Genomic DNA, 9,589 nt, shown 5'->3' with positions numbered 1-9,589 from the left:
AGGGGGTGGTGGTGGTGGTGGCGCTGTAGTTCCTGCAGCGCCGCCATGTCTAGGATTTCTACGATGTGGCATTTTCTGCCATATTAAAATGAAAAGACGATAAGTCTTTGATGATACTTACAAGTCGAGAGTTAAAACTAAACATTATTAGTTCATTATGTGCACCATGATTCCGACTTGTAAAGATATTGTATAAATCTATTCATACTAGAGGCCTATAGATAATGAAATATAGACTTTATGAATGCTAGTAGCTTCGATTCCCAAGAAATGTCTGTGATAGTATCCATACCGGGCCCATCCAACAATCGTTCGATGTATAATATTTATATATAATTAAGCTTTAAGTAAACTTTCGAATCTAATGGGTTTGCCCTGGGACCACAACCAAACAAGGAACATGATCTAAGGCGGAACCACCATTTCTAGGTCGACATGGTCTTAATTATACATAACTCTGATTTATACATCAAACAATCATAAATCGGACACCAGTAAATTTAATCTGAAAACAATTCTTGCCATGAACTTGATGTCATAAGGCAAATAGCGTGTCAATTTCATTGATATAACTTAGTGTACAATATTGGGGAAAATTTGACCCTACAAAGGGTCTATGCTACATCAATGTATGGGAAACTTTTGACCGCCTAACTGATCTCGGAAGTGTAAACACTTAAGTCGCGAGATCGGACATAAAATACTAGGAAATAATAGTAGTATTTATCCGCAAACTAGATTAAACTGAAGCGAGCAGTGCAACACTACTTGCGGCGGTTGAAGCTCTGAGGATCACGAAGTGAAGACACGAAGTTCCTTGTTTCCCTCATTTCAGCTCTGGATTCTGCCGCTTGGCGCTCTACTTCTGTCAGACGTCCTTCAAAAGTGGCTCGGTGTTCTCGAAGCTCTTGTACCTCAGCTCGGGTCGTAGCCATATCCCGTCGAAGAAGCTCGGTGCGGTCTCGAGTCTGATTGTGGTCATCATCCAACCGACGAATGCAAACGGAGTTGACTTGGCTGGTGGCACCAATTTCCATGAAGTGGCGGAGGTTCACTCTTGTTTGCTCCTCGTGGCGTGCGACACAGTGAACTATGATAGGAAGGGCTCGGTCGGTTGATCTTCCTCTGCTGAGGTCGTAAAAACTTCGTTCCATGCCATAGGGAGGACGTTGACCTTGCTCTCGGCTCCATCGATGTATAGTTTCGGCCCATTGGGGCGTCGGGCCCTGGAAGTGTTGCGGAGGAATAGGGGCAGGGTGTGGATTGTAAACTTCGGGTTCCGAGTCGGTTCCATCTGAGTCTTCTTCTTCTTCTTCACCGTCTACTGATTCCTCTTCTTCCATGGGTTCCTAATCTTCCATGGGTTCCTCTTCGGGATCTTCCTCTGGGTCTTCCACAATCCAGCCGGCATTCCCTTGGTTGGGGAAGTAGGGATCACCCGGCAAATGAAATCATGCCATCGTGCCTGTACGAGAATAGGGATAAGGAGGAATGTCGCGAGAAACTTTGGGAATAAGAAGTTAGTTATCGCAGTTTGTGATTATTACGACTTTTTGTGTTAAAATACCCCTATATTTTTATGTTTAATTCTTGAAATCTTTGGTAAGTTGCATACTTGTTGCTCATCATGATCCTTCTTCGACATACATTGGTCCTACCTTGGCTAAATATAGTTGATCAGGCTATATTCATCCGAGATCTGACTACATACCCCAAAGCTGAGTCATGATGTCCAACTGGTCTCAATACTTTTATGTTATTGCCATTATGATACTGAATTTAATGAGTGCGATTGTATGAATACTTTTATAAAAATACTAATTTCTATTTTTAAAGTATTTTTGAAAAGCTACGTCAGAGAATTTTTTTTTGTCCCGTTGTATTTATAGTTTGTATATCTTACGTGGTTCGATATACTTAGTTCACTATAAACGGAGCTCTGATACCAATCTGTCACACCCCCAAACCGGCACGGCGGAAACGTTCGGGGGCGTAGGACGTCATGCTCAATATCATAACCATAGTGAAGAAAGTAAACACAACCATCATAAATATAATTTAAAAGGTTACACCATTTCAAAAGTACATGTTTCCAAATAAATTACATATGATGTCAAAATATAGCAAAAGAATCTACACCTTAGCGTCTTGACTTCAGAAATCTTGTGATTACCTGTATTACTGATTACTTGAGGATACAAGTTGTTTTGAAGGAGTATCAGCATAAAGCTGGTGAGTTCATAAGCAGTTTATGAATGAAAAATGGATTTTGTTCCTTAAAGTTTGTTTCCAGAAAATCCAATATTTTCTAAAAGGTTTATTGTAGTCTTATCGGAACCAAGACTTAGTATATGTAAGTAAATCATCATACTTATGTGTGTGGTTTTATACATCAATAAAACTCTTTAAATCCCCGTGAACTGTGTGTTTTGTTAATTCCCCATGTGAGTTGTTATAACCATGCTAAAACTCGAAAACCTCGTACTCGACGTTCTTCAGGCGTCGGAATGTTATGACACTTGTCACCCCAGACCTGCCGGTCTAGCTGTTGCAAGCAGCTTAGGTGCGGGTTTGTCAGACCCAATATAGATCTATACACAACTATCACGCTCTCCCTCCAAGAGATTCTGATTATAACTACAGGACTTTTCTGTGGTACTTAATAGTACCTTGAAGGAGAATGACTCACAAGTTTATTCATTAACAAGTTCACATAATTTGTAAGAAAGTACCCGTTTTGTAAATCGATTGTGTTAGTGTTTCTTTGTAAAACGGAGTGTTCAAACTATACCTATTATAGTTTATCAAGAGTGTTTTATATTTAATGAAAACTGATTATGCATGACTTTTTTTTCAATAAAAAAGACATTTGAAAATACTAAGTGTAAATCCTACACACCTTGCTCAGCATGTTACAAGGTGTGAATAACTCTTAAACTTGTTTTGACAGTTTTTACCCTTAACTGTCACTGTTTTTAGAATATTTATAGAAAAACATTGTAAGTCAAAAATTAAATCCGTAAACTCTGAGAGTTTGAAAAAAGAGTCTACTGTGTTCATAAATTTTCCTATAATTTTTGGTGGTCTCAAACCAGGGTGAAAATGTTCACCTTCACAACCTGGTCCGATTTTGTTGTTGCAGTGATAGGCAGTTTGTAAAAATCACCATAAATTGTAGAAATATCATATGGAGTTGTGCAGGTAGTCATTTTAAAGGTATAAACCTGACTAATTTGCATATTAAACAGTTTTGAAAAATATTAAGTTTAAGTTAGGTAAAACAGTTCGTGAACAGGTCATAACTTTTCTGTTGTAAGCTATCAAGTTAAGTTTTAAATATGTTTTGGTGTTTTAACTTGTATCCCCCCCCCCCCTGAAAACTAAAGAAAACTGGAAAATGTAGGGGTATGAACTCACCTTGAGTGATTTCTTGAAGAGTGGAAGGTTGGAGACAAGGAGTATCAAGTCAAGAACACTTGATGAACACGTGAAGGCTTGGATGATCCTAAGAACGATTTTTGGTGTTAAAATGTGTGTAGATGATCGAAGAGTGTTATGAAGATATGGAATAACACTTGAGTTTAGATGAAATACTTACCAAAAAGTGGAGTAATGTCTCAAGAACACTTTCACAAAGTGGTGGGAAGTAGAGAGAAAATGAGGCTCTTTTTGGTGGTTTGAGAAGTGTAAGTGTTTGAAATGATCAAGTAAGCCAAGAAATCCTCCAGGCATTTCTTTATATAGTGAAGGTTGCTGGAGCAATTTGCAAGTTGAAGTGATGTTTACCTTCGTTTGTGTGATGTGGATAAGATTGGGCTAATGAAATGGTGACACATGGAGACAAGTGGGCACACTTGACCCACTTGTGGGGTACAATATTCTTTTTAATATAAAAAAATGATTTATAATTAATAAATCCTTGAGAAATAAATAAAATATGAGTTTTGGGGGTTTAAAATGGTAAAAATATGAATTTTGTGAAAAATCCCCGTCAAAAACGGGCTTAGGAAGCGAAAGTAGTCGAAAAACGGGCTTAAGGAGCGAACCTGCGAGGTTCAGCTCTTGGAGGTGCTGAGGACCGAAGGTAGGGAAGGAACCGAGAGAAAGGAGAAGGGTCCGAAGGTGGGGGTCTCGGTTTGAAGTGGTAAGGGAAGCGAAATAGACCGAGGGCTCAGTTTATTTCGGTCTACTAAGGTTCGGTCCATTTCGGTCTACTGAGGTTCGGTCCGAGCAGTCCGGTTCGCTTCTGACATCTTCGGTTCTAACAGGTTCAGCCCTAATAGAAGGGTTCGGTTCCTAAGAGGTTCGGTTCCTAAGAGGGGGTTCGGTCCTATTTAGCTGTTTTTTGATATAACTCTCCGTTTCAAGCGGTTTTTGGCCAATTTGAGGGTCGGGATGACTCGGATAACTATAAAAAGTTGATAGAGATTTGTGAGAGATTTCACATACTTGGAGAGATTTGGGAGAGATTTCACATACTTGGAGAGATGTGGGAGAGATTTCACATACTTGGAGAGATTCGGGAGAGATTTCATATACTTGGAGAGATTTGGGAGAGATTTCACATACTTGGAGAGATTTGGGAGAGATTTCATTTTAGTCATTATTATTGTATAATCTCGTAAAGCAAGGTTCGTGGACCCCGTTATGCTTCGTTTATGATCATTTCAAGTCCCCAAAAGGGTCCATAGTCGTGTTTTGATGCATTTAACTCCCTTTTCAGGGTTTTTACATTGCTAGACACATAAATTCTCCGAGACACTTGGATTCTTGACATACAAATGCACATTTTTATACATAGAATAAGTCTTAACATACAAGTACTAGTTGAGGTTGACCGGTTTGACTTGTTGACTTTAACTTTGACTTTGACTTGAATTTGACGGTTGTCACATCATGTCCGGTAAGGAACTCAAGATCCTCAACTCCAAAATTAATTCTCTTCTTCAAGTCACAATAGATATTAGACGAAAGAACTATGTGACTGGAGTTGAAATGGAATACTTGTTGAAAGCTCAAGACTGTTGTTTGTGAAACTTGATTGAGGAAATTGAGATGAAACAAGCAGAAAGACTAGCTTTTCATTCCAAGAGCTTTGATTATGAAATTCAGATACTTCATGATGATGCAAAGGCACGACATGCACTTTTTATGAAGAAGGCCAATGAAATGAAGGAGTCTCTTGGTGTCAAGGTTGCTGAGATAAAATCCGTGATGATAGAAAAAGTCAAAAATATGGAAGAAAATTACAAAGATTTGCATGGTAAGGTTGATGTTCTTGCTGTTGAAATTACTCGATTGGTTGAGTTCAATACTAAGTACCCAAAACAGTTTCAAGCCAAGTTAGAGAAGGATACAATGGTGTTTGAAAAGCTGGAGGAATTCATGTTTGGTATTAAGGAAACCTTGTGAGAGGTTGATCTTACCAAACTATCAACCACCTCTCCAGAATCTCTATCACAAATGGTTTTGAACATTGATTCGTTCATTAAAATGAGCTCGCTCCAATCGTTGAATTGTTACTTCGTTTACCAACCAATGCTCTATGTACCGTGCAAGCCTCGGAAGGGGAGAAAGAGGAGTTAGAGGAGATGGATCATCAATAGACTCTGATAATGAGAAAGGGGTAGTTGCTAGGAAAGTAATTTGGAATCAAATTCCAACTTCAATTCCCATAAAGACTATAAAGGTGTCTTCAACTACAACAACCTCTTCAACAGCAAATGTGCCAAAAGCTCCATCGAGAAGGAGGTTCAAATAGAGCTCTTGTCAAAACACATTCATCGATTGGTCCAAAAGAGAAAGGCAAAGTCATTCTTATTGAACGATCAGATGAAGAAAAGAAGAAGCAACAAGCAACTGAATTAGAACGACAAAGGAAAATCAATAATATTCTTCATCAAAGGGAGAATGATCCACCAGGCCTAAACAAAGATGAACTGAACAATCATTGGTGTTACGAAGTGATTGAAATCGCAGTGTTGGTAAGAATAAATAATTTCTTAAACGGACAAAGAAGAGATTTGAAACTGAGAATTCAGGCTTCAATCAACTCGATTTTCCTATCAATCAAATGATGTTCACATCTCCACAGTTCAAAGTAGCAGATAAATTCAAAGATAAAAATGAATACAAAAACATGAAGATTCGTTTCATGCTATCTTGGCGAAGAATGAAGATGATGTGTGGTCGTTGGTGAAAATAGTGAAAATGATGAAAATTGAAAGGGATACCTTGTTTGAGGGTTTTCTTCAAAACTTTTGATATTCATTTGTGAGAGCTAATAATGTGGAATTCAAATTCACAATTTCTGACTTTCTATTGATGAACCTGAATGATCATATTTCCATAACCAAGATCCTAATCAATGTGGATATGTCGAAAATCCCTGAGAACAGTGAAATTATCCATCAACCTTATGGTGTGGTTTTTCAGGTAAAGAAGAAGAGGGGGAATTTAGCGATGTTTTATTTCAAATCACTAATCTTGAAAGATATACAGATTCCCATTTTACTAACATCTTGATTCACATCAATAACTGCAACAAGAATGATGTTGAAGACAAGGCGGAGATTAGAAAGATTATTATCTGGTACATGGAAGTTCAAAGGGTGCTTCTACAGTCAATGCAGTTAATAGCATGATTTTCGACTACTCACACTAATGGGATATTATAAGGGTATAATGTCTTTAGTGAGGAGTCGAATGTATTTTGTATCTGTAAAGTGTTGAATGTAAGTCTGGTATCAACACACTATCTATTAGCAAGACATGTTCGTTCGATACTGAAATGATTAGTCCTAACTATTTTTTGTGCGTCTGTTGTACCCTATAAATAGGGTAGCTACATAGAGTACCGTATATATATATATATATATATATATAAACACGGAAATAAATTTTTTTGGTAGGAAGGTAAACAGTTTTTTTCGGCATTTTTTTTGGCGTACAAAACAAATAAAGCAGTAGATAAATCAAAAATAACATGACTCACAAACAAAAATTCCAGAAAAAACATTTTGATGATACATTTTTACGATGATTTTGTTGGTATTCACAAAAATTGTTATAAAAATGAATTTTTTTTCTTGATTTACTTAAAAATTAATCATGAAGGTCTTTTTTTGAAAATTTTTCATGTGAATTATCTAATGTTTTATTTCGTTTGTTTGCTAAAAAAAATATGTATATACAAAATTTCTTACCTTCCTACCAAAATTTTCCTTCTTATTTGATCTTTGTGTGTGTGTGTGTGTCTATATATATATATATATATATATATATATATATATATATATATATATATATATATATATATATATATATATATATATAGAAAAGTTCAATAGAGAATAATCAAGGAACAAGAAAACAATCCAAAGCGTCGGAATTTAAAGCGATCAACGGCAAAATGAAGGGTTGTAAACTTTTATAATGGACGCACATTTACCAGATTATAACAAAAGCACTTCCTTTTTTTCGTTTAAATTTTTTTTAGACCAAGTTTTTTATCAAAAAAAAAAAAAACGAATATACCGTTGTTCACGATTTTTCGTCCTCTTTTTATAGAGATCCATGATAATATATAAAAAACGAACTTTTTTTTTCGAAAAAAATTCACTTAATTTTCCTAGTTTCTTCAATATTTAAGTTTATTTTTATAAAAAAAAACTAATGATACCAAAAATATTAATTTTTTGTACTCTATTAATAAACATTAAAACCGATTAAAAAAAACCTCGAACAGTGTAGATTCACACTGTGAATCTAAACTGTAAATATTTCAATTTTTAACATTCACAATATGAAAAATCTCGAACAGTTCAGATTCACATTGTGAATCTGAATTACTATTATGCACACTGTGAATCTGAGAAGGTTCACAAAAAAAAAAAAAAAAAAAAAACCTCGATCAGTGTAGATTCACACTGTAAATCTAAACAGTAAATATTTCAAAATTTAACATTCACAATGTGAAAAAGAATTAGATTCACACTGTGAATCTGACTTATTATTATGCACATTCTGAATCTGAGGAGGTTCACAATGTGAATTTGAACTGAAATATAGTTTTTTTTAACATGAATATGAATCTATGTTTAAAAATTACAAAAAATATAAATTTTGATATATTTATTAATTTTTTTCTATAAAAAATAAACCTTAACTTTTTTCATCAAAGAAAATAAAGTGAGTTTTTTTCAAAAAAAAAAATTCGTTTTTTATATATCATCATGGATCTCTATGGAAAGAGGACGAAAAATCATGAACAATGGTATATTCGGTTTTTTTTTTTATAAACAACATGGCCTAAAAAAAATTTTAAACGAAAAAAAGTGGTGGGTTTTTTGTAAATTGTGGATTTTTTTGGTATAATCTGGTGTGTTTACGTCTAATGTCAAAGTGTACATCTATTTCCTTGGCCATTGATCGTTATGATTTCCGACGCTCATGATTGGTTCATTGGTTCCTTCGTTAATTATGGTTCTCTATTGAACCTCACCCTATATATATATATATATATATATATATATATATATATATATATATATATATATATATATATATGGTGAGGTTCAATAGACAATTATTATTAACAATGAACGAAAGAAAACAATCGTGAGCGTCGAAATTTAAAGTGATCAACAGCCAAGGAAATGAATGTACACTTGTACATTGGACACAAATACACCGTATTATACCATAAAACCCACATCTTTACCAAAAACACCCACCTCTTTTTTTCCATTTCAATTTTTTAAGCTACGTCTTTTATCGGAAAAAACCAAATATACCATTGTTCACGATATTGATATATATAAAAAAAACTTTTTTTTCGAAAAAAAACTCACTTCGTTTGTTTGTTTTTTTTTTCAATATTTTAGTTTATTTTTATTCAAAAAAAAACTTATTATACCAAAATTTTGAATTTTTTTTATATTAGTTAACATCAACATCGATTAAAAAAATCCCGATTAGTTCAGATTTACAGTATAAATATGATCTATAAATATTTCAATTTTAACATTTATAATGTGAATCTGACTTATTATTGTTCACATTGTGAATATGCTAAGATTGACATTGTGAATCTGATCAGATTCACAATGTAAATATATACTAAATTTATTTATTTTACTTATTATTATTATTTTTACAACAATATAAATCTATGTTTGAAGAGTACCAAAAAACATGAGTTTTGATATATTTATTAAATTTTTTTCGATAAAAAATAGACCTTAACTTTTTTAAAAAAACAAAGAAGTGAAGTGATTTTTTTTTGAAAAAAAATCATTTTTGTATATTACTATGAATCTCTATGGAAAGAGGAAGAAAAATGATGAACAATGATATATTCGATTTTTTTTTCGATAAAAAAAACATGACCTAAAAAAATAACCGAAAAAAAGAAAGTGAGTTTTATTATAATCCGATGTATGTACGTCCATTGTAAAAGTATACAACCTTTTTTTTATTTTCTTTTCGTTGATCGCTTAAAATTTCAACGCTTTAAATTGGTTTTTTGGTTTTTTAAATAATGATGATTCTCTATTGAACTTTTATATATATATATATATATATATAT

This window comes from Lactuca virosa, chromosome 6, assembly GCF_052849685.1.
Source record: "Lactuca virosa cultivar CGN04683 chromosome 6, Lactuca_virosa_CGN04683_v6, whole genome shotgun sequence".
Classification (NCBI taxonomy): domain Eukaryota; kingdom Viridiplantae; phylum Streptophyta; class Magnoliopsida; order Asterales; family Asteraceae; genus Lactuca; species Lactuca virosa.
Note: the sequence above shows the minus strand (reverse complement) of the source record.